The 24,793-nt window shown below is 46.9% G+C and overlaps 1 protein-coding gene across 3 annotated transcripts in view; it reads right to left on the bottom strand.

Moving 5' to 3' along the window:
* Nucleotides 1-24,793, bottom strand: part of LOC140384766 (transmembrane protein 263-like) — a 458,167-nt gene that overhangs the window by 372,240 nt on the left and 61,134 nt on the right. The gene's annotated exons all lie outside the window — the stretch shown is intronic.

Genomic DNA, 24,793 nt, shown 5'->3' with positions numbered 1-24,793 from the left:
CTAAAAATTCAACTTTGCCAGAAGATGTCGCAGAACCATGTGCAGCTTCCATGTTATTATTTACCTTGGGCTTGTGTGAACAAAACTCACATTTCAGAGGATAAAGTGTTTTAATGGGTTAAGTCACACAGGGCAGCCTACTGAAAGAATCTTTGACAAAGAATCATCCAGACTCAAAACATTAGCTCCATTCTGTCAGCACAGATGCTGTCAGACCCTGAGATTGTCCAGTATTTTCTGTTTTTGTTACTGAAAGAGTAAGTGAGCTAGACTCGGCCTTATACGCGACAAAATCCCTCTGGATTTATCAAGTTCCTTTCTCTCACTTTCAACAACCTTCCTTTACAACCCTCATTTCATTTTCTCACTGGATAAAAGCAAATTACTGCGGATGCTGGAATCTGAAACGAAAGAGAAAATGCTGGCAGCATCTGTGGGGAGAGAAAAGAGCTAACGTTTCGAGTCCGATGACTCTTTGTCAAAGCCCATTTTCTCATGTTTACTTAAATAAATAATAAATAAACAACTTTTATTCTCACAAGTAGGCTTATATTAACACTGCAACGAAGTTACTGTGAAAAGCCCCTAGTCGCCACATTCCGGCGCCTGTTCGGGTACACTGAGGGAGAATTCAGAATTCTCAGCTGGTACGGGAATTGAACCCGCGCTGCTGGCCTTGTTCTGCATCACAACCAGCTGTCTAGCCCACTGAGCTAAACCAGCCCAACTCCTTTCTTTTTCTTCATAAGTGCGCACCTTATCCCTCTCTCCTCTTTTGATAACACACTGTAAAATGTTCAGCTGCATATTCATAAAAGTTAGTTTCATGTATTTTAAAGAAAAAGTACCGAGTGTTTAAATGCAAGTACAATATTACATGACCAACTGTTTAAGTTGCTCACTAATAGAGAAACATAGAAATGAAATTTTGATGTACAAGTGAAGACCATTAATCAAGAAAAATGAATCATAGCAGGATAAAAATGCAATGATTAGTAACATTTTGAGGTGGTCTGCTCAGGGTAAATTAGAAATGTGACAATAAGAGTTGTCTTGTAACCTCGTCGCGTGTTTAAACTGCAAGTTCCAAAACAATTGACACGGACAGGAGGAGGTCAATTTAAACTGCCCTGATGTCCCCATTCTCCACCCATCCCGAAACAGAAAGGTGGCTTGTTTCACCAATTCCCTTTATAATTGGTGCCGTATTTTCCCCGACCCTTGAACTTGGAAATGTTCCAATCTTCTATTCATGACTTGCCCAGTAAACTGGAGGGAAGATGAAAATAAAAGGGTTAGAACATAAGAACTAGGAGCAGGAGTAGGCCATCTGGCCCCTCGAGCCTGCTCCACCATTCAATGAGATCATGGCTGATTTTTGATTTATTTCTGTGCACGAAAGCCCATTTTTACACTCACAATAAATGGGGGATCAGGAAAAAGGAAGAGGGTTCCCGCACAAGCACAATAAAAATACACGTCCGTGTCCAGGATCATGAGTCAACTGGAATGCTGCATTCCCGGGCGGATGTCTGATTGCACAATGCTCCTTCTTTACAGAGTGAGGCTGGCACAACAGGAAGGGTATGTAGAGTGAGTTAGTTTGGAGGCACCAGTTCCAAGGTTACAGCAGTTGGCAGGTTTGAGGAGGGTCCAAGGTGTTTCTGCTGCCACTGGCTCGAGGGTAGACAGCGCAGGTTGTTGCCTGGAGTTCTGTTCACTCAGTCTAACAGGAACTGCCGGATTTCAGTTCCAAGAAGATCAGATGCAGCTTGGGGGCGGTCATGTCGCATACCTCTGTGATGTTGGACCTCAGATGCATATTCCCAAGGCTGGAATCTCGGTGTTTAATTGCAGTTGGGATCCCTTTTGTTTTTGGAGTCACGCGTGTCGGGTTAACTCATCTGACACTCTCTTTGTCGAAACTGTTGTGCAAACTGCGAATGCTTTGGCCATTAGCTCCCTCATGGGAGATTATGACTTATTCTGAGCTGGAGCAGGCGCCTGATCTCTTCGGCCCTTGCTACCTGGAAACTGCTGCAAGCTGTCAGAGGACTGGACGAACCATTTGTTAGTTCAATAATTCTTCATTTTACATTCAATCTTTTCCTACCATTTTATCAGCAGTACAATTAGCATGGCACTGCTGTTTGGGCTCTGGAGCATTTTCACACCTTTTGCTAGTCAGTAACTGAACAATAGCAGAGGCACTAACCATAACCCCATAAATAAGATTAAATACATTATATGCACGCCAAATATTTCAGAATCTTATGCAAAATGCTTAATCATTAATAGAACTGCATCAACTTCAAATTGGAAAACCAAAAGACATTTGGTGGCACGGTGGCAGTGGTTAGCACTGTTGCCTCACAGCTCCAGGGACCCGGGTTCAATTCCAGCCTCGGCTGACTGTCTGTGTGGAGTTTGCACATTCTTCCCGTGTCTGCGTGGGTCTCACCCCCACAACCCAAAGGTGTGCAGGGTAGGTGGATTGGCCGCGCTAAATTGCCCCTTAATTGGAAAAAATAATTGGGTACTCTAAATTTCTCAAAAATGAAAACTGATCCCGCGCTGCTGGCCCGCCAGGGTCTGTTCTAAACGCTGCTGCTCCCAATAAGCTTTACTACTGCTATTATAAAATTATGAAAAAAACTTTAGTTACCAATAAATTTGACCAGTTGTTAATAAGATAAATGAGGCAAACAAGTAAAATATTCTCTAGTAGAAATCAAAGAGTGGGGATTAATGGGTGTTTCTCTGGTTGGTAATCAGTAGCTAGTGGTGTCCCTCAGGGATCAGTGTTGGGACAACAATTGTTCACAATTTACATAGATGATTTGGAGTTGGGGACCAAGGGCAATGTGTCCAAGTTTGCAGACGACACTAAGATGAGTGGCATAGCAAAAAGGGCTGAGGATACTGGAAGTCTGCAGAGGGATTTGGATAGGCTAAGTGAATGGGCTAGGGTCTCGCAGATGGAATACAATGTTGACAAATGTGAGGTTATCCATTTTGGTAGGAATAACAGCAAAAGGGATTATTATTTAAATGATAAAATATTAAAACATGCTGCTGTGCAGAGAGACCTGGGTGTGCTAGTGCATGAGTCGCAAAAAGTTGGTTTACAGGTGCAACAGGTGATTAAGAAGGCAAATGGAATTTTGTCCTTCACTGCTAGAGGGATGGAGTTTAAGACTAGGGAGATTATGCTGCAACTGTATAAGGTGTTAGTGAAATGAAAAAATTAAATGAAAACCGCTTATTCTCACAAGTAGGCTTCAAATGAAGTTAATGTGAAAAGCCCCTAGTCGCCACATTCCGGCGCCTGTTCGGGGAGGCTGTTACGGGAATCGAATCGTGCTGCTGGCCTGCCTCGGTCTGTTTTCATAGAACATAGAACATAGAAAATACAGCACAGAACAGGCCCTTCGGCCCACGATGATGTGCCGAACCTTTGTCCTAGATTAATCATAGATCATTGAATTTACAGTGCAGAAGGAGGCCATTCGGCCCTTTGAGTCTGCACCGGCTCGTGGAAAGAGCACCCTACCCAAACTCAACACCTCCACCCAACACCAAGGGCAATTTGGACATTAAGGGCAATTTATCATTGGCCAATTCACCTAATCCGCACATCTTTGGACTGTGGGAGGAAACTGGAGCACCCGGAGGAAACCCACGCAGACACGGGGAGGACGTGCAGACTCCGCACAGACAGTGACCCAAGCCGGAATCGAACCTGGGACCCTGGAGCTGTGAAGCAATTGTGCTATCCACATTGCTACCGTGCTGCCCTTAAGTACAAAAAAATCTACACTATATCATTTTACCGTAATCCATGTACCTATCAAATAGCTGCTTGAAGGTCCCTAATGTTTCCGACTCAACTACTTCCACAGGCAGTGCATTCCATGCCCCCACTACTCTCTGGGTAAAGAACCTACCTCCGATATCCCTCCTATATCTTCCACCTTTCACCTTAAATTTATGTCCCCTTGTAATGGTTTGTTCCACCCGGGGAAAAAGTCTCTGACTGTCTACTCTATCTATTCCCCTGATCATCTTATAAACCTCTATCAAGTCACCCCTCATCCTTCTCCGTTCTAATGAGAAAAGGCCTAGCACCCTCAACCTTTCCTCGTAAGACCTACTCTCCATTCCAGGCAACATCCTGGTAAATCTTCTTTGCACCTTTTCCAAAGCTTCCACATCCTTCCTAAAATGAGGCGACCAGAACTGTACACAGTACTCCAAATGTGGCCTTACCAAAGTTTTGTACAGCTGCATCATCACCTCACGGCTCTTAAATTCAATCCCTCTGTTAACGAACGCGAGCACACCATAGGCCTTCTTCACAACTCTATCCACTTGAGTGGCAACTTTCAAAGATGTATGAACATAGACCCCAAGATCTCTCTGCTCCTCCACATTGCCAAGAACTCTACCGTTAACCCTGTATTCCGTATTCATATTTGTCGTTCCAAAATGGACAACCTCACACTTTTCAGGGTTAAACTCCATCTGCCACTTCTCAGCCCAGCTCTGCATCCTATTTATGTCTCTTTGCAGCCGACAACAGCCCTCCTTACTATCCACAACTCCACCAATCTTCGTATCGTCTGCAAATTTACTGACCCACCCTTCAACTCCCTCATCCAAGTTATTAATGAAAATCACAAACAGCAGAGGACCCAGAACTGATCCCTGCGGTACGCCACTGGTAACTGGGATCCAGGCTGAATATTTGCCATCCACCACCACTCTCTGACTTCTATCGGTTAGCCAGTTCGTTATCCAGCTGGCCAAATTTCCCACTATCCCATGCCTCCTTACTTTCTGCATAAGCCTACCATGGGGAACTTTATCAAATGCCTTACTAAAATCCATGTACACTACATCCACTGCTTTACCTTCATCCACATGCTTGGTCACCTCCTCAAAGAATTCAATAAGACTTGTAAGGCAAGACCTACCCCTCACAAATCCGTGCTGACTATCTCTAATCAAGCAGTGTCTTTCCAGATGCTCAGAAATCCTATCCTTCAGTACCCTTTCCATTACTTTGCCTACCACCGAAGTAAGACTAACTGGCCTGTAATTCCCAGGGTTATCCCTAGTTCCTTTTTTGAACAATGGCACGACATTCGCCACTCTCCAATCCTCTGGTACCACCCCTGTTGACAGTGAGGACGAAAAGATCATTGCCAACGGCTCTGCAATTTCATCTCTTGCTTCCCATAGAATCCTTGGATATATCCCGTCAGGCCCGGGGGACTTGTCTATCCTCAAGTTTTTCAAAATGCCCAACACATCTTCCTTCCTAACAAGTATTTCCTCGAGCTTACCAATCTGTTTCACACTGTCCTCTCCAACAATATCGCCCCTCTCATTTGTAAATACAGAAGAAAAGTACTCGTTCAAGACCTCTCCTATCTCTTCAGACTCAATACACAATCTCCCGCTACTGTCCTTGATCGGACCTACCCTCGCTCTAGTCATTCTCATATTTCTCACATATGTGTAAAAGGCCTTGGGGTTTTCCTTGATCCTACCCGCCAAAGATTGTTCATGCCCTCTCTTAGCTCTCCTAATCCCTTTCTTCAGTTCCCTCCTGGCTATCTTGTATCCCTCCAATGCCCTGTCTGAACCTTGTTTCCTCAGCCTTACATAAGTCTCCTTTTTCCTCTTAACAAGACATTCAACCTCTCGTCAACCATGGTTCCCTCACTCGACCATCTCTTCCCTGCCTGACAGGGACATACATATCAAGGACACGTAGCACCTGTTCCTTGAACAAGTTCCACATTTCACTTGTGTCCTTCCCTGCCAGCCTATGTTCCCAACTTATGCACTTCAATTCTTGTCTGACAACATCGTATTTACCCTTCCCCCAATTGTAAACCTTGCCCTGTTGCACGTACCTATCCCTCTCCATTACTAAAGTGAAAGTCACAGAATTGTGGTCACTATCTCCAAAATGCTCCCCCACTAACAAATCTATCACTTGCCCTGGTTCATTACCCAGTACTAAATCCAATATTGCCCCTCCTCTGGTCGGACAATCTACATACTGTGTTAGAAAAGCTTCCTGGACACACTGCACAAACACCACCCCATCCAAACTATTTGATCTAAAGAGTTTCCACTCAATATTTGGGAAGTTAAAGTCGCCCATGACTACTACCCTATGACTTCTGCACCTTTCCAAAATCTGTTTCCCAATCTGTTCCTCCACATCTCTGCTACTCTTGGGGGGCCTATAGAAAACTCCTAACAAGGTGACTGCTCCTTTCCTATTTCTGACTTCAACCGATACTACCTCAATAGGGTGATACTCCTTGAACTGCCTTTCTGCAGCTGTTATACTATCTCTAATTAATAATGCCACCCCCCCACCTCTTTTACCACCCTCCCTAATCTTATTGAAACATCTATAACCAGGGACCTCCAACAACCATTTCTGCCCCTCTTCTATCCAAGTTTCCGTGATGGCCACCACATCGTAGTCCCAAGTACCGATCCATGCCTTAAGTTCACCCACCTTATTCCTGATGCTTCTTGCGTTGAAGTATACACACTTCAACCCATCTCCGTGCCTGCAAGTCAGTGTTCCCTTCCCCACTGCCTCATTACACGCTTTGGTGTCCTGAATATCGGCTACCTTAGTTGCTGGACTACAAATCCGGTTCCCATTCCCCTGCCAAATTAGTTTAAACCCTCCCGAAGAGTACTAGAAAACCTCCCTCCCAGGATATTGGTGCCCCTCTGGTTCAGATGCAACCCGTCCTGCTTGTACAGGTCCCACCTTCCCCAGAATGCGCTCCAATTATCCAAATACCTGAAGCCCTCCCTCCTACACCATTCCTGCAGCCACGTGTTCAACTGCACTCTCTCCCTATTCCTAGCCTCGCTATCACGTGGCACCGGCAACAAACCAGAGATGACAACTCTGTCTGTCCTGGCTTTTAACTTCCAGCCTAACTCCCTAAACTTGTTTATTACCTCCACACCCCTTTTCCTACCTATGTCGTTGGTACCAATGTGCACCACGACTTCTGGCTGCTCCCCCTCCCCCTTAAGGATCCTGAAGACACGATCCGAGACATCCCTGGCCCTGGCACCCGGGAGGCAATATACCTTCCGGGAGTCTCGCTCGCGACCACAGAATCTCCTATCTATTCCCCTAACCATTGAATCTCCTACAACTATTGCTTTTCTATTCTCCCCCCTTCCCTTCTGAGCCCCAGAGCCAGACTCAGTGCCAGAGACCTGGCCGCCAGAGCCTTCCCCTGGTAGGTCATCCCCCCCAACAGCATCCAAAACAGTATACTTGTTTTGAAGGGGAACGGCCACGAGGGATCCCTGCACTGTCTGCCTGTTTGTTTGTTTTTCCCCCCGACTGTAATCCAGCTATTCTTGTCCTGTGCCTTGGGTGTGGTTACCTCCCTGTAACTCTTCTCAATCACCCCCTCTGCCTCCCGGATGATCCGAAGTTCATCCAGCTTCAGCTCCAGTTCCCTAACACGGTCTTTGAGGAGCTGAAGTTGGGTGCACTTCCCGCAGGTATAGTCAGCGGGGACACCGGTGGTATCCCTCACCACCCACATCCTACAGGAGGAGCATGTAACTGGCCTAGCCTCCATCCCCTCTTACCTTACAGAATATAGCTGCCGTGTGGACTAACTAGATCTCCGCCCTCCGACTCTGCTCCCAGTCAGCTACACTTTCTGTAAACTCCTGGCTCTCTTCTCACTCTTTGCGGAAATGTCGGAAACAAAATGAAAGGAGCACCTTACTCCCTCCTCACCTAACTCCCTCGGTCACCAAACTCTCACTATCGCACTCAAAGCCAGTGATTTAGCCCTGTGCTAAACCAGCCCCTGGTGAGGCCACACCTGGAGTAATGTGTTCAGTTTTGGTCTCCTTACCTGAGAAAGGACGTACTGGCACTGGAGGGTGTGCAGAGAGATTCACTAGGTTAATTCCACAGTTGAGGGAGTTGGATTACGAGAAGAGGTTGAGTAGACTGGGACTGTACTCATTGTAATTTAGAAGGATGCGAGGGGATCTTATAGAAACATATAAAATTATGAATGGAATAGATAGGATAGATGCGGGCAGGTTGTTTCCACTGGCGGGTGAAAGCAGAACTCGGGGGCATAGTCTCAAAATAAGGGGAAGTAGATTTAGGACTGAGTTTAGGAGGAACTTCTTCACCCAAAGGACTGTGAATCTATGGAATTCCTTCCCCAGTGAAGCAGTAGAGGCTCCTTCAATAAATGTTTTCAAGATAAAGATAGATAGTTTTTTGAAGAATAAAGGGATTAAGGGTTATGGTGTTCAGGCTGGAAAGTGGAGCTGAGTCCACAAAAGATCAGCCATGATCTCATTGAATGGCGGAGCAGGCTCGAGGGGCCGGATGGCTGACTCCTGCTCCTAGTTCTTATATTCAATCAATCGCTCCACTCTCAGTTTTGTGTTCTCTCGTGCTCTTTTACCTCCAGGATCCACACACGGTCTCACAAACTCCGCTCACACTCTCAACAAAATGTTTTGTGGGTTGCACTTGGAACGCTGATGGACCACATGCAGTCCATGAGCCACAGCATGTCCACCAGGGTTCTGGAGGCGAGACATTTTACACGACCATCTGACAATATAGATTTACACAGGAACATGAGTTAGAAGGATAGGCCATTCGGCCCCTCGAGCCTGCTCTGCCATTCAATAAGGTCATAGATGATCAGGTTGAAAGCTCAACCCCTCATTATTCCTGCCGACCCTCGATAACCTTTCACCCCTTTGTTCATCAAGAATTAATCCAGCTCTGCCGTAAGAATATTCAAAGATTCTGCTTCGCCTGCCTAGTGAGGAAGAGAGTTGCAGAGATTCACCACCCTCTATATTTAGCTTATAACTAATTTAAATGCTGCTCACCTCAGAGCAGTTGAGTGGATCACTAGTCACTGACACATTCTGCCACTCCGGATAAATGAATGCCTTGGAGGATGTTTCTGTGAGCAGAACGGTTTAGCGATATCTAAGAGTCTGATGTGGGTCCGGCTGGTGTGCGAACTCGCCGGCAACCGAGCCTGCACATCATCTGGCAGGTCAAATATGGAGGACAGTATTTTTTGGTTAATTTTGACCAAATCCCTCAGCCATTCAAATCAGGACCCCATTATTTAATGCTGTGTAATCATTTTATACCTGTAACACATTTGAAAGACACTATTCAAAGAACAAAGAAAAGTACAGCACAGGAACAGGCCCTTCGACCCTCCAAGCCCGTGCCGACCATGCTGCCCGTCTAAACTACAATCTTCTACACTTCCTGGGTCCGTATCCCTCTATTCCCATCCTATTCATGTATTTGTCAAGATGCCCCTTAAATGTCACTATCATCCCTGCTTCCACCACCTCCTCCCACAGCGAGTTCCAGGCACCCACTACGCTCTGTGTAAAAAACTTGCCTCGTACATCTACTCTAAACCTTGCCCCTCTCACCTTAAACCTATGCCCCCTAGTAATTGACCCCTCTACCCTGGGGAAAAGCCTCTGACGATCCACTCTGTCTATGCCCCTCATAATTTTGTAGACCTCAATCAGGTCGACCCTCAACCTCCGTCGTTCCAGTGAGAACAAACCGAGTTTATTCAACCGCTCCTCATAGCTAATGCCCTCCATACCAGGCAACATTCTGGTAAATCTCTTCTGCACCCTCTCTAAAGCCTCCACATCCTTCTGGTAGTATTCGCTTCAATTCTGTTGGAAATTAAAGCAGAAGAGTCTATTTAGCATTCCCCACAGTTACAGATCATCACTTTCAACTTGGTGTTGATCATCGGAGCTAGCCATTCAGCCATGTGGGTCTGTCCTACCATTCAGCTACGTATAAGTAATCTAATCCTCAAATTCATTTATCCATCTTTGATCCTATCACCATGCTTGCGCTTCCTAAAAATGTCTGTCTTGAAATATTCACTCAACCCATATCCACAGACTGCCTCGGGAGTCAGTCCATCAGACCATAAGACATAGGAGCAGAATCTGGCCACTCGGCCCATCGTGTCTGCTCCGCCATTCAATTATGGCTGATATTTTCTCATCCCCATTCTCCTGCCTTCTCCCCATAACCCCTGATCCCCTTATCAATCAAGAGCCTATCTATCTCTGTCTTAAAGACACTCAGTGAATTGGCCTCCACAGCCTTCTGCGGCAAAGAGTTCCACAGATTCACCACCCTCTGGCTGAAGCAATTCCTCCTCATCTCTGTCTTAAAGGATCGTCCCTTTAGTCTGAGATGGTGTCCTCTGGTTCTAGTTTTTCCTACAAGTGGATACATCCTCTCCACGACCACCCTATCCAGGCCTCGCAGTATCTTGGAAGTTTCAATAAGATCCCCACTCATCCTTCTAAACTCCAACGAGTACAGACCCAGAGTCCTCATACGACCAGCTCTTCATTCCAGGGATCATTCTTGTGAACCTCCTCTGGACCCTTTCCAAGGCCAGCACATCCTTCCTTAGATATGGGGCTCAAAACTGCTCACAATACTCCAAATGGGGTCTGACCAGAGCCTTATACAGCCTCAGAAGTACATCCCTGGTCTTGTATTCTAGCCCTCTGGAAATGAATGCTAACATTGCGTTTGTCTTCTTAACAGCTGACTGAACCTGCACATTAACCTTAAGAGAATCGTGAACAAGGACTCCCAAGTCCCTTTGTGCTTCTGCATTCCGAAGCATTTCCCCATTTAGAAAATAGTCTGGGCCTAAATTCCTCCTTCCAAAGTGCATTACCTCACACTTTTCCACATTTTATTTCATTTGACACTTTATTGCCCACTCTCCTAGCTTTCCAAGTCCTTCTGTACTCATTGGCATTTAGAAGGATGCGGGGGGGATCTTATAGAAACATATAAAATTATGAAGGGAATAGATAGGATAGATGCGGGCAGGTTGTTTCCACTGGCGAGTAAAAGCAGAACTAGGGGGTATAGCCTCAACATAAGGGGAAGTAGATTTAGGACTGAGTTTAGGAGGAATTTCTTCACCCAAAGGGTTGTGAATCTATGGAATTCCTTGCCCAGTGAAGCAATTGAGGCTCCTTCATTAAATGTTTTTAAGATAAAGATAGATAGTTTTTTGAAGAATAAAGGGATTAAGGGTTATGGTGTTCGGGGCGGAAAGTGGAGCTGAGTCCACAAAAGATCAGCCATGATCTCATTGAATGGTGGAGCAGGCTCGAGGGGCCAGATGGCCTACTCCTGCTCCCAGTTCTTATGTTCTGCAGCCTGCCTGCTTCCTCAATACTACCTGTCCCTCTCCATATCTTTGTATCATCTGCAAACTTAGCAACAGTGCCTTCAGTTCCTTCTTCCAGATCATTAATGTATATTGTGAAAAGTTGTGGTCCCAGCACCGACCCCTGAGGCACACCACTAGTCACCGGCTGCCATCCTGAAAAAGACCCCTTTATCCCCACGCTCTGCCTTCTGCCAGTCAGCCAATCCTCTATCCATGCCGATCTTACCCTGAACACCATGAGCTCTTAACTTTTTTAATAGTCCCCCATGCAGCACCTTGTCAAAGGCCTTCTAGAAATCTAAATAAATCATGTCCACTGGTTCTCCTTTGTCTAAATTCCTTGTTAACTCCTCAAAGAACTCGAACAGATTTGTCAGACACGACCTCCCTTTGACAAAGCTGTGCTGACTCAGTCCTATTTTACCATGCACTTCCAAGTACTCCGCGATCTCAACTTTAATAACAGATTCTAAAATCTTACCAATGACCGAAGTCAGGCTAACCGGCCTATAATTTCCCGTCTTCTGCCTCCCTCCCTTCTTAAACAGGGGTGTTACATTAGCCACTTTCCAGTCCTCTGGGACCCTTCCTGCCTCCAGTTCCTGAAAGATCATCACTAATGCCTCCACAATTTCCTCAGCTATCTCTTTTCGGACCCTGGGGTGTAGTCCATCCGGTCCAGGTGACTTATCCACCTTCAGCAACTTTCATTTCCCCAGAAACTTCTCCTTAGTAATGGTCACCGCACTCACCTCTGCCTCCTGTTTCTCCTGGAGCTCTGGCATTCCACTGGTGTCTTCCACCGTGAAGACTGATGCAAAGTAACTATTCAGTTCGTCTGCCATTTCTTTGTTTTCTATTATTACTTCTCCAGCCACATTTTCTAGTGATCCAATGGCTATTTTTGCCTTTTTCTTAGCTTTTATATATTGAAAAAAATCTCTTCCTATCTTCTTTATATTACTAGGTAGTTTGCACTCATACTTCAACTTCTCCCCCCTTATTGCTTTTTTAGTTGTCCTCTGCTCACTTTTAAAGGCTTCCCAATCCTCTGGTTTCCCACTAATACTTGCCACTTTGTATGCTTTTTCTTTAGCCTTTATGCTGTCCTTGATGTCCCTCGTCAGTCATGGATGCCTTGTCCTCCCCTTACTACGTTTCCTCCTCCTTGGGATGAATTTCTGTTGTGCCTCCCTAATAACCCCCAAAAAGGACTTCCGGGTGCGGCGATGACCAGCTGAGTCACACGTTTCGGCAGCTCCCTGTGAAACGGACTTTTGGGCTCTTGATAGGAGCCCCAACGGCAATTTTGACGGCTAAAAACACTGTGCGGTAAACCAGAAGGGAATCCCCCCTGGATACGGATGGAAAAAGGAGGAGAGAGTGGCCAGATTGCAGTGGATCCTTTAGAACAGCGGCAAGGAAGGCAAGCAAAAACCAAGATGGCGTCGGAAGGTGGCAGTTTAACATGGGGCCCTGAACAACAAGAGTTCTTGAAATGCTGTGTGGAAGAGATCAAAAAGGAAATGAAGAAAGAGCTGTTGGCCCCGATACTACAGGCGATCGAAGGGCTAAAGGAGGAACAAAAGACCCAGGAGCGGGAGCTTCGGGTCATGAAGGCAAAGGCAGCCGAGAATGAGGACGATATACAGGGCCTGGTGGTGAAGACGGAGACGCAGGAGGCACATCAGAAACGATGTGTGGAAAGGTTGGAGGCACTGGAAAACAACGCAAGGAGGAACAACCTGAGGATTCTTGGTCTTCCTGAAGGTGTGGAGGGAGCGGACGTCGGGGCATATGTGAGCACGATGCTGCACTCGTTAATGGGAGCGGAGGCCCCGGCGGGTCCGTTGGAGGTGGAGGGAGCATACCGAGTGATGGCGCGAGGACCGAGAGCAGGAGAAATTCCCAGAGCCATAGTGGTGAGATTCCTCCGTTTTAAGGATAGAGAAATGGTCCTTAGATGGGCGAAGAAAACTCGGAGCAGTAAATGGGAGAACGCGGTGATCCGCGTTTATCAAGACTGGAGTGCGGAGGTGGCGAGAAGGAGGGCGAGCTTTAATCGGGCCAAGGCGGTGCTTCATAAAAAGATAAAATTTGGAATGCTGCAACCGGCAAGACTGTGGGTCACATATCGAGGGAGGCACCACTACTTTGAGACGGCGGATGAAGCGTGGACTTTTATTGTGGAAGAAAAACTGGAATGAGCGGGTTATTAAAAAGAACGTTCGAACAAAGTGGTGGGGCGAATGTGGGGGGCAAAGAGGGGTTTTATGTACTAATCCTGCGATGTGGTAACTTTTCTCTCTCCCACAGGTGGTGATGGGGGAGGAGGGGAGGTGGAGGAGATGGGGCGTTGGCCATTGGGGGCGGGGCCAAGGGAGAAGCGCGGGCTTGGTTCCCGCGCTATGATAATCATGGCGGGAATAGAGAAGCAGGAAGGAGGGGGCGTCGCATGGTGCGAGCCGAGGTCACGGGGGGAAGCCGAGGTCAGCCAGAGTTTGCTGACTTCTGGGAGCAACATGGGGGGAGTAATTACGCTAGCGGGGGATCTAGCGGGAGGGTGGGAGGGGGGTATTACTGGGTTGCTGCTGCTGGGGAGAGGGGGGAGCTGGTATGGGAGAGGATGGGCGGGGGGGCACCACCTGGGGGAGATACAGCTGCGTGGGAACCGGGTGAGGAGCTGGAAAAAGGGGATGGCTAATCGACAAGGGGGGGGGGGGGGGGGGTAGGAAGCCCCCCAACTCGGCTGATCACGTGGAACGTGAGAGGGCTGAACGGGCCGATAAAGAGGGCACGGGTACTCGCACACCTTAAGAAACTTAAGGCAGATGTGGTTATGTTACAGGAAACACACCTGAAACTGATAGACCAGGTTAGGCTACGCAAAGGATGGGTGGGGCAGGTGTTCCATTCGGGGCTAGATGCGAAAAACAGGGGGGTGGCTATATTAGTGGGGAAGCGGGTAATGTTCGAGGCAAAGACTATAGTGGCGGATAACGGGGGCAGATACGTGATGGTGAGTGGCAAACTACAGGGGGAGACGGTGGTTTTGGTAAACGTATATGCCCCGAACTGGGATGATGCCAATTTTATGAGGCGGATGCTAGGACGCATTCCGGACCTAGCGATGGGAAAGCTGATAATGGGGGGAGATTTTAATACGGTGTTGGAACCAGGGCTGGATAGGTCGAAGTCCAGGACTGGAAGGAGGCCGGCAGCAGCCAAGGTACTTAAAGATTTTATGGAGCAGATGGGAGGTGTAGACCCGTGGAGATTTAGCAGACCTAGGAGTAAGGAGTTCTCGTTTTTCTCCTATGTCCATAAAGTCTACTCGCGAATAGACTTTTTTGTGCTGGGTAGGGCATTGATCCCGAAGGTGAGGGGAACGGAGTATACGGCTATAGCCATTTCGGATCACGCTCCACACTGGGTGGACTTGGAGATAGGGGAGGAAACAGGAGGGTGCCCACCCTGGAGAATGGACATGGGACTAATGGCAGATGAGGGGGTGTGTCTAAGGGTGAGGGGGTGCATTGAAAAGTACTTGGAACTCAATGATAATGGGGAGGTCCAGGTGGGAGTGGTCTGGGAGGCGTTGAAGGCGGTGGTTAGAGGGGAGCTGATATCAATAAGGGCACACAAAGGGAAGCAGGAGAGTAAGGAACAGGAGCGGTTGCTGCAAGAACTTTTGAGGGTGGACAGACAATATGCGGAAGCACCGGAGGAGGGACTGTACAGGGAAAGGCAAAGGCTACATGTAGAATTTGACTTGCTGACTACAGGCACTGCAGAGGCACAATGGAGGAAGGCACAGGGTGTACAGTACGAATATGGGGAGAAGGCGAGCAGGTTGCTGGCACACCAATTGAGGAAAAGGGGAGCAGCGAGGGAAATAGGGGGAGTGAGGGATGAGGAAGGAGAGATGGAGCGGAGAGCGGAGAGAGTGAATGGAGTGTTCAAGACATTTTATAAAAAATTATATGAAGCTCAACCCCCGGATGGGAGGGAGAGAATGATGGGCTTCTTGGATCGGCTGGAATTTCCCAAGGTGGAAGAGCAGGAAAGGGTGGGACTGGGAGCACAGATCGAGGTAGGAGAAGTGGTGAAAGGAATTAGGAGCATGCAGGCGGGAAAGGCCCCGGGACCAGATGGATTCCCAGTCGAATTCTATAGAAAATATGTGGACTTGCTCGCCCCGGTACTGACGAGGACCTTTAATGAGGCAAAGGAAAGGGGACAACTGCCCCCGACTATGTCTGAAGCAACGATATCGCTTCTCTTAAAGAAGGAAAAGGACCCGCTACAATGCGGGTCCTATAGACCTATTTCCCTCCTAAATGTAGATGCCAAGGTCCTGGCCAAGGTAATGGCAATGAGAGTAGAGGAATGTGTCCCGGGGGTGGTCCACGAGGACCAAACTGGGTTTGTGAAGGGGAGACAGCTGAACACGAATATACGGAGGTTGTTAGGGGTAATGATGATGGCCCCACCAGAGGGAGAAACGGATATAGTAGTGGCGATGGATGCTGAGAAAGCATTTGATAGAGTGGAGTGGGATTATTTGTGGGAGGTGTTGAGGAGATTTGGTTTTGGAGAGGGGTATGTTAGATGGGTGCAGCTGTTGTATAGGGCCCCAGTGGCGAGCGTGGTCACGAATGGACGGGGATCTGCATATTTTCGGCTCCATAGAGGGACAAGGCAGGGATGCCCTCTGTCCCCATTATTGTTTGCACTGGCGATTGAGCCCCTGGCGATAGCGTTGAGGGGTTCCAAGAAGTGGAGGGGAGTACTTAGGGGAGGAGAAGAGCACCGGGTATCTTTGTATGCGGACGATTTGCTACTATACGTGGCGGACCCGGCGGAGGGGATGCCAGAAATAATGCGGATACTTGGGGAGTTTGGGGATTTTTCAGGGTATAAACTGAACATGGGGAAAAGTGAGTTGTTTGTGGTGCATCCAGGGGAGCAGAGTAGAGAAATAGAGGACCTACCGTTGAGGAAGGTAACAAGGGACTTTCGTTACCTGGGGATCCAGATAGCTAAGAATTGGGGCACATTGCATAGGTTAAATTTAACGCGGTTGGTGGAACAGATGGAGGAGGATTTCAAGAGATGGGATATGGTATCCCTGTCAATGGCAGGGAGGGTGCAGGCGGTTAAGATGGTGGTCCTCCCGAGATTCCTCTTTGTGTTTCAGTGCCTCCCGGTGGTGATCACGAAGGCTTTTTTTAAAAGGATTGAAAAGAGCATCATGGGTTTTGTGTGGGCCGGGAAGACCCCGAGAGTGAGGAAGGGATTCTTACAGCGTAGCAGGGATAGGGGGGGGGCTGGCACTACCGAGCCTAAGTGAGTATTATTGGGCCGCTAATATTTCAATGGTGAGTAAGTGGATGGGAGAGGATGAGGGAGCGGCGTGGAAGAGATTAGAGAGGGCGTCCTGTAGGGGGACTAGCCTACAGGCTATGGTGACAGCCCCATTGCCGTTCTCACCGAGGAACTACACCACAAGCCCGGTGGTGGTGGCTACACTGAAGATTTGGGGACAGTGGAGACGGCATAGGGGAAAGACTGGAGCCTTGGGGGGGTCCCCGATAAGAAACAACCATAGGTTTGCCCCGGGGGGAATGGATGGGGGATATGGAATGTGGCAAAGAGCTGGAATAACGCAACTGAAAGATCTGTTTGTGGATGGGAAGTTCGCGAGTCTGGGAGCGCTGACCGAGAAATATGGGTTGCCCCAAGGGAATGCATTCAGGTATATGCAACTGAGGGCTTTTGCGAGGCAACAGGTGAGGGAATTCCCGCAGCTCCCGACACAAGAGGTGCAGGACAGAGTGATCTCAAAGACATGGGTGGGGGATGGTAAGGTGTCAGATATATATAGGGAAATGAGGGACGAAGGGGAGACTATGGTAGATGAACTAAAAGGGAAATGGGAAGAAGAGCTGGGGGAGGAGATCGAGGAGGGGTTGTGGGCAGATGCCCTAAGCAGGGTAAACTCGTCGTCCTCGTGTGCCAGGCTAAGCCTGATTCAGTTTAAGGTATTACACAGGGCACATATGACTGGAGCACGGCTCAGTACATTTTTTGGGGTGGAGGATAGGTGTGCGAGGTGCTCGAGAAGCCCAGCGAATCATACCCATATGTTTTGGTCATGCCCGGCACTACAGGGGTTTTGGATGGGGGTGACAAAGGTGCTTTCAAAAGTAGTAGGAGTCCGGGTCGAACCAAGCTGGGGGTTGGCTATATTTGGGGTTGCACAAGAGCCGGGAGTGCAGGAGGCGAGAGAGGCCGATGTTTTGGCCTTTGCGTCCCTAGTAGCCCGGCGCAGGATATTGCTAATGTGGAAAGAAGCCAAGCCCCCGGGGGTGGAGACCGGGATAAATGACATGGCGGGGTTTATATGACGAATGTGATATAAAATAGTTACTTTAGAGATACTAGTTAATGTAATGTAGAAATAAGCCACTTTGATTCTGGCAGTTAGGAACAAAGGGGTTTGAGACCGCATGGAAAAAGCAGGAAGAGGTGTGTCTATGAGAGTGATGCTGCATTGATAGGGGCCAGAGAAAGGGATTGGAAGTGAGCCAATCAGAATAGATCGAACAGGTCAGGAGGGACATAGGCTGACCTATGTCCATCGAGTATGTGAAACTTGATACCATTTGAATTGATTTTGCAGAGATCCCTTTGTCTTTTAGTTCAGTCGTTTTCTGGGGTGTAAGAGGCTGGATGTCTCTTACGTTTCTGTAAGATGATTCAAGCTTGCAAGCTAAATAAATAACTTCTTTTTACGTGCGAATCCATCTCAACTTTTATTGAGGCCAGACTGACAGAGAAAGAAATTTGGGGATCAACATTTGGTGCCGAAAACCGGGATTTCTCTGGGCGATCCTGATCCAACTGCGAAATCAGAATTAGACTGATTATGAACAGGAGGATGGGGAACAAAGGGCCCTCAATGTAGAACTGGAAAACGACCGCGCATTGATTGTTCCCCTCTTCTTATCGTCTGATTAGTCTGGTCACTCGCGGTTGGCACAGAAAGACCGCCTCGACGAAATCACAGGTCAGTCTGGGGATTAGCACTTTAATTGATGGGATTTCATATTGTTGTTTCGGCTTGGGTTAGGGTTTTGGGCTGATGGGACTTCATTAATGAAGGTTCAGTCTATTATAAGGGTTCAGAGGCTGATGTGACTTCATTAATGAAGGTTCAGTCTATTATATGGGTTCAGGGGCTGATGGGACTTCAATAGATGGAGGTTCAGTCCAGTATAACTGTTTTTAAATCTGAAGATGGTTCAACTCTATGTGTGAGTGTTTTAAATATATAGTTGATTAAGCTAAAATTGTCTCCTTGGACTGTAAAGTTCCGAGGTCTAGTTGAGATTGTGAGGAATGCTGCATATTGGTTGAAGCAGAAGTCTCTCAAAGGGTTAACAGCAGCAGGCGGAATTGAAAACAGACAGTGCTTCTCACTCAGGCTTTGAGATAACAGCAGCAGCCGTAGTGTAATCGGATACCTTTTCTTTGAGTCAGTGAACACCAGCAAAGTTACGTTTTGAATTAATTAAAGGAAACCAGTGGGTTTCTCCACCTCTTTGATAAAAGTTATTATTTTCGAAAGCAATTGATTGAAATTGCCAGAATCTTAAGTTTTACTTACTTGAAATAAGGTTTATCTCATTTTATCTGGAGATTCATAGAAACTTAAAGAAGATCATGGACACCATTTTAAAAAGTGTCAATCTGGAGATGATAGTTGATTTTGCTAATACTTATGTGTATGTAAAAGAAAAAAAACTTGTTAAAAGAAAAATTGTTAAGATAAAGAAATAATTAAGTTGTAAATGTTATACAAGTTTGTGTTAAGCAAATTGTAAATTTAGTTCTGAGTTGAGATCAGAGCTAAGCTTGCAAGTTGCAGTAATTCAATTTGAATTTTCAAACATTTTTAAGTTTTAAAAAAAAGAGAGCAAATAGAGAAAAGGAGGACACAGATCTTGAATGCGTTGAATAGCACATTTCAAAGGCCCATAAATCTTTCTGTTATCTTAGACCTAAAACCTAGGAAGATTGACGAGCCAGAGGAATTTCTGGAGCGTTTTAATGAAATCTACCGGGGGCAGTCAGGCGATTTGCTGTATCAAAATGGTCAGAATTCCCCTCAATACTGTGCTATGTTAATGCATTGCCTACCACCTTCTGTGGTTACTGCTGTGAAATGTAATAACATGAATTGGACAGAGAACGACCCTTCCCAGATGGCAAGGGCAGTCAGATTTTACTGGAAGGAGGGTGTAGGCCAAGAAGGAGGCTCAGTTACAAAGGTTAAGACTGAGTATGTAATGAAAAAGGATGATCTGCGACCCCAACAAGCGGCAGAAATGGTAGTTTACCAGCAGGAGCTCCAATATAGTGACTTTGGGTGGGTGGATCAGCGAAGAGGAGGATGAGACAACAGTGCTATATTTCTATCACCCCCCCCCAGTGGTGGACGTTAGACGTTGAACAGTCACTGCATCACGTTACCCTGGCCTATGACAGAACTGGACGAAACAGGGAGTTGGAGGACAAATACCGGCCATTACTTGAGACCGAATGGCCAGTCAAGGTTACAGCCACAGTCACGGGAAAAGAAGGTACAGCCGATTTTGTTACAATATCACCACATTTATGGCAACAGTCAGCTTCGGTAAGCCCTCATATTACACGTCAGGTCCATGACCAGTACCATGCCAGGGATATGGGGCGAATGGTCAGCATCTTACCGCAGCTCGTCAGAATAGGTATGAGATATACCTTTTGAACAATCCACGTCTGACATTTAAATACTGTACCACTATCAATCCAGCCTGTTTTCTTAGCGGTCCCCCTGTCCATGAAGACGCACCTGGTCACGACTGTTTAGCCTTGATTCAGGAAACTACCACAATAAGGGGCGATTTGAGTGACATTTCGTCAGAACAACCTGACATGATTATGTGTGGTCAAATATCCCACCGGGGTTTAGTTAATGACCTACTGCAGGCCCTCCTTATGCCCGCGCAGATTTCCGTTATTAAATGCGCTGCCCACACGAATGGTACAACCCCAGTTGACGTTGGTAATGAACGAGCAGATTGTGCAGCGCGGACAGCCGCGCAAATTCAGCAAGTGATGGTGCCTAAGATGTTAAGTCAGACTAAACGATCTACTATGAATATGTCTGCTTCTGACAAGTCAATGCCAACCATCCAAGACGTCATAAGGTTACAGGAGGACGCTCCTGAGAGTGATAAACAAATGTGGAAACGGTTAGGTTGTACATATGATTCTGTTTCCTCTTTATGGACCACGCCTGCACATCAGACTTGTATGCCTAATGTACTGGCTTTATGGGTCATTGAATGTGTACACTTTGCAACTCATTGTGGGGCTCGAGGGACTAGTGATTTGTTGCTGGACACTTGGCGGCACCCTAAAATGCAGGGGTTGGCCCAGAGTATCAGTAATCGGTGTTTGATTTGTCAGCAATATAACACCGGAAAAGGTATCCCTTGTGGGAAGGGGCAAACCCCGTTGCCCAGTGGTCCCTTTGAGACGCTCCAAATGGATTACATTGAGTTGGAAAGGTGTCAATGTTACAAATATGTTTTGGTCATTGTGGATGTGTTCAGCAGATGGGTCGAGGCGTATCCGACTATCTATAGTAAAGCTGCTACTGTGGTTAAAGTCTTGATGAGGGAAATCATTCCCCGGTACGGTATACCAGCTCAGTTAAGTTCTGATAATGGGCCTCATTTTATTGGACAAATTAACAAGGAGTTCTGCTCCCAGTTGGGCATACGCCAGCAGTTACACTGTGCTTACAGACCGCAGGCGGCCGGGGTGGTTGAGAGACACAATCAGACCCTCAAAACTAAATTGGCTAAATTAAGAGCAGACACGGGACTGACATGGCTTAAGTTGCTCCCCGTTGCCCTCTTCCAGCTGCGGGTTACACCTGCGGGACCAGCCCGGCTCTCTCCCGCCGAGATTCTTTATGGCAGGCCTCTTAGAACTCCTTGGAGCCTGCAGGTTCCCAGACGGGTTCAGTTTCATCAGATGACTGAAGAAATGACCGCCTATGTTCTAGCCCTTACGCAAGTGCTCAAGGAACTCCATGGCCAAGTCCGCGCGGCTCACCAGCCATTGCCCCAGTACCTAGCTCACTTTCAGTCCAGCCCGGTAGTTATGTCATGGTCAAAAAATTGGACTAGGAAGGGGTCGGAGCCGCGATGGGACGGGCCCTTCCAAGTTCTCCTTACCACCCCCACAGCAGTTAAAGTGGAGGGGCGAAGTGCTTGGTTCCACCTACATCACTGTAAATTGAGTCCATCTCCACTACTGTAAAAGGTCGGATACTAACCTGCCTCCCTTCTCCAGTGCTATTTTACAGGTGTGGAGCATGATGGAGTGGCTACGCATCGTCTGTCTGATATTTGGCCTCACTTCGCTTTTCGTGTTATTGGCGATGGACATGGAAAAGGGGAATATTATGTATCTGTGTAGCCCCAACCAATCTACAAGGATACATCACCTATGCAAAGGTGATGTTCTTCGCTGCCCCCATATACGAGGACATGGTATCGACTCATGGAAGGTCATCAAAGTTAAGGAGAATGCAGGAGTCATGAAGCAGCTGCACCGGTCCCGGCGATGGGAAGGGAACATTATATGGACATTGCCTTGTTTTTGGAATACATGTAAATTTGATTTTGGATGTGTTAAGAGTGGTACAATAAAGGTAACATCAGGCTGTCAGAAGAGTGTAGGAAGAGACCATGAGAAAGAGAAAGGGACTAGAGAGAGGACGGGGCGTATGAGAAGGGAAGTACAGCTAGAACGTAGGTTACCGGGAGATACACTTAAGTTAGTTAAAGGCCAAACTGAGGAAAACCCGGGTAGTAAACCTTGGGAGCCCTCGGGGCAATAACCAAGGAGTTGTCTCAGCTACGGTTGTTTGCAATGCAGAACCGGTATGCTCTTGACTATCTTCTGGCCCGTGAGGGTGGGGTATGCGCCATAGTACAGGGCAAGTGTATCATGGGAGTTCAGGACTTGACCGCTAACATCACTAAATTCATGGATCACATACGGGATCACTTGGACGGGATGCAGGATCCTGACTCTTGGGGTAACTGGGGATTTGGAGGATGGAAGGACTGGTTGATAAATATGGCCATGTATCTAGTGGTAGCTATCGGCTGCATCTTTGTGGGCCTGGCCATCCTTAAATGTGTGATGGGTAGAATGCGGGGTGCACTAGATCAGATCACCGCCCCAATCACCGGAAAAAAAATTTAACTGTTAAAATCCATGAGGGTGAGGCAGATGAAGGGGGGCTAAGACAGGAATTGGAAATGCAGCGACGGATCTTTTTAGATGAGGAACCGTAGCTATGGATTGGATAGTTCGGTTATCATGGAATGATAAAAGGAGGGAATGACGAATGTGATATAAAATAGTTACTTTCGAGATACTAGTTAATGTAATGTAGAAATAAGCCACTTTGATTCTGGCAGTTAGGGACAAAGGGGTTTGAGACCGCATGGAAAAAGCAGGAAGAGGTGTGTCTATGAGAGTGATGCTGCATTGATAGGGGCCAGAGAAAGGGATTGGAAGTGAGCCAATCAGAATAGATCGAACAGGTCAGGAGGGACATAGGCTGACCTATGTCCGTCGAGTATGTGAAACTTGATACCATTTGAATTGATTTTGCAGAGATCCCTTTGTCTTTTAGTTCAGTCGTTTTCTGGGGTGTAAGAGGCTGGATGTCTCTTACGTTTCTGTAAGATGATTCAAGCTTGCAAGCTAAATAAATAACTTCTTTTTACGTGCGAATCCATCTCAACTTTTATTGAGGCCAGACTGACAGAGAAAGAAATTTGGGGATCAACATATAAAGCTAGAGCGGATTAAGTTCGTCCTAAGGGGGTCGGCTCAAGGGTTCACCAGGCGGTGGCAACCGTTCGTCGAATACCTCGCAGAAAGATAGACGGAATGGGAAAAAGAAGGCAGCAGCAGCAGCCCAGGATCGGGCGGGGGGGGGGGGTAGGAGGAACCAGAAGGACTCTCAGGGTTGTTAATATATACTGTATAGTATGTATAGGTCGTTGCTACAGATAATTATATATTGGACTGTTAAATTATATTTTTGGAGAGTGTTACTTGTGATAAGGCAGTTGCCAATTAGGGCTAGTTTTCATTTTTGTTATTTATTATTTATTCATTTTTTGTTTATAAAATAGGTCATTGTTATTTGTGTTGTTATAATATTGTGTAAAGGATGCACAATGTACTGTGTTGGTTGACCAAAAATTTTCAATAAAATATTTAATTAAAAAAAATAACCCCCAAAAACTCCTTCCATTGCTGTTCCACTGTCTTCCCTGCCAGGCTCCTTTTCCAATCAACTCTGGCCAGCTCCTCCCTCATACAGCAAAGGAAAGGGCCCTTCTGCCCATCATGTCTGTGCCGGCCATCAAACACCTCGCAATTTTGACCCCATTTTCCAGTAATTGTCCTCGTGTGCTGTGGTGTTAAGAGAATTCTGGATGTGAAAAGTGTTTCCATGGTTTGAAAGGCTGTATTTTCTAATTAAACACTGCAAATTTAATGGCAGTGGCGAAAGCCGATTATTGGAGAGTAAATATAGCATATCGAGCGTTGTATATAAATTAACACAGGCTATATCAATGCAGGAAAAGCCACACAGGTGAGGAGTGCCCCTTCTGCAGTTGCTGAATCATTATTGACTAAAATGTGACCCTGAACCACGTGAGGTTTTAGGAAATCACAACCTTCCTGAGTTCACTCGAGACGGACTCACTCACTCACATTTTAAGATTTATGCCTTCTTGTGACGAATACTCCACCAAAAGAAATAGTTCCTCTGCATCATTTAAGGAGCACATGCTGCGAGTGCTGGATAGTTTTGTCCCACTGAGACGAGGAAGGAATGGTAAGGTGAAGGAGCCTTGGATGACGAGAAGTGGAGCTTCTAGTCAAGAGGAAGGGAGCTTACGTATCTTTGAGGAAGCAAGGATCTGGCACGGTTCTAGAGGGTTACAAGGTAGCCAGGAAGGAATTAAAAATGGACTGAGGAGAGCTAGAAGGGGGCATGAAAAAGCCCTGGAGGGAAGGATTAGGGAAAACCCCAGGCGTTCTACACTTGTGAGAAATAAGAGGATGATCAGATTGAGAGTAGGGTCGATTAGGGATAATGGAGGGAACTTGTGCCTCGATTCTGAGGAGGTGGGGAAGGCCTAAATTAATATTTTGCTTCAGTATTCACGAGAGAGAGGGACCTTGTTGCTCATGAGAACAGCATAAACCAGGTTAATAGTCTCAAACAGGTTGATATTAAGGAGATATGTGCTAGAAATTTTGAAAAGTATCAGGACAGATAAGCCCCCTGGGCCAGACAGGATACATAGAACATACAGTGAAGA

This window comes from Scyliorhinus torazame, chromosome 10 (genome assembly GCF_047496885.1).
Source record: "Scyliorhinus torazame isolate Kashiwa2021f chromosome 10, sScyTor2.1, whole genome shotgun sequence".
Classification (NCBI taxonomy): Eukaryota; Metazoa; Chordata; class Chondrichthyes; order Carcharhiniformes; family Scyliorhinidae; genus Scyliorhinus; species Scyliorhinus torazame.
Note: the sequence above shows the minus strand (reverse complement) of the source record. Positions and strands in the feature narration are given on the sequence as shown.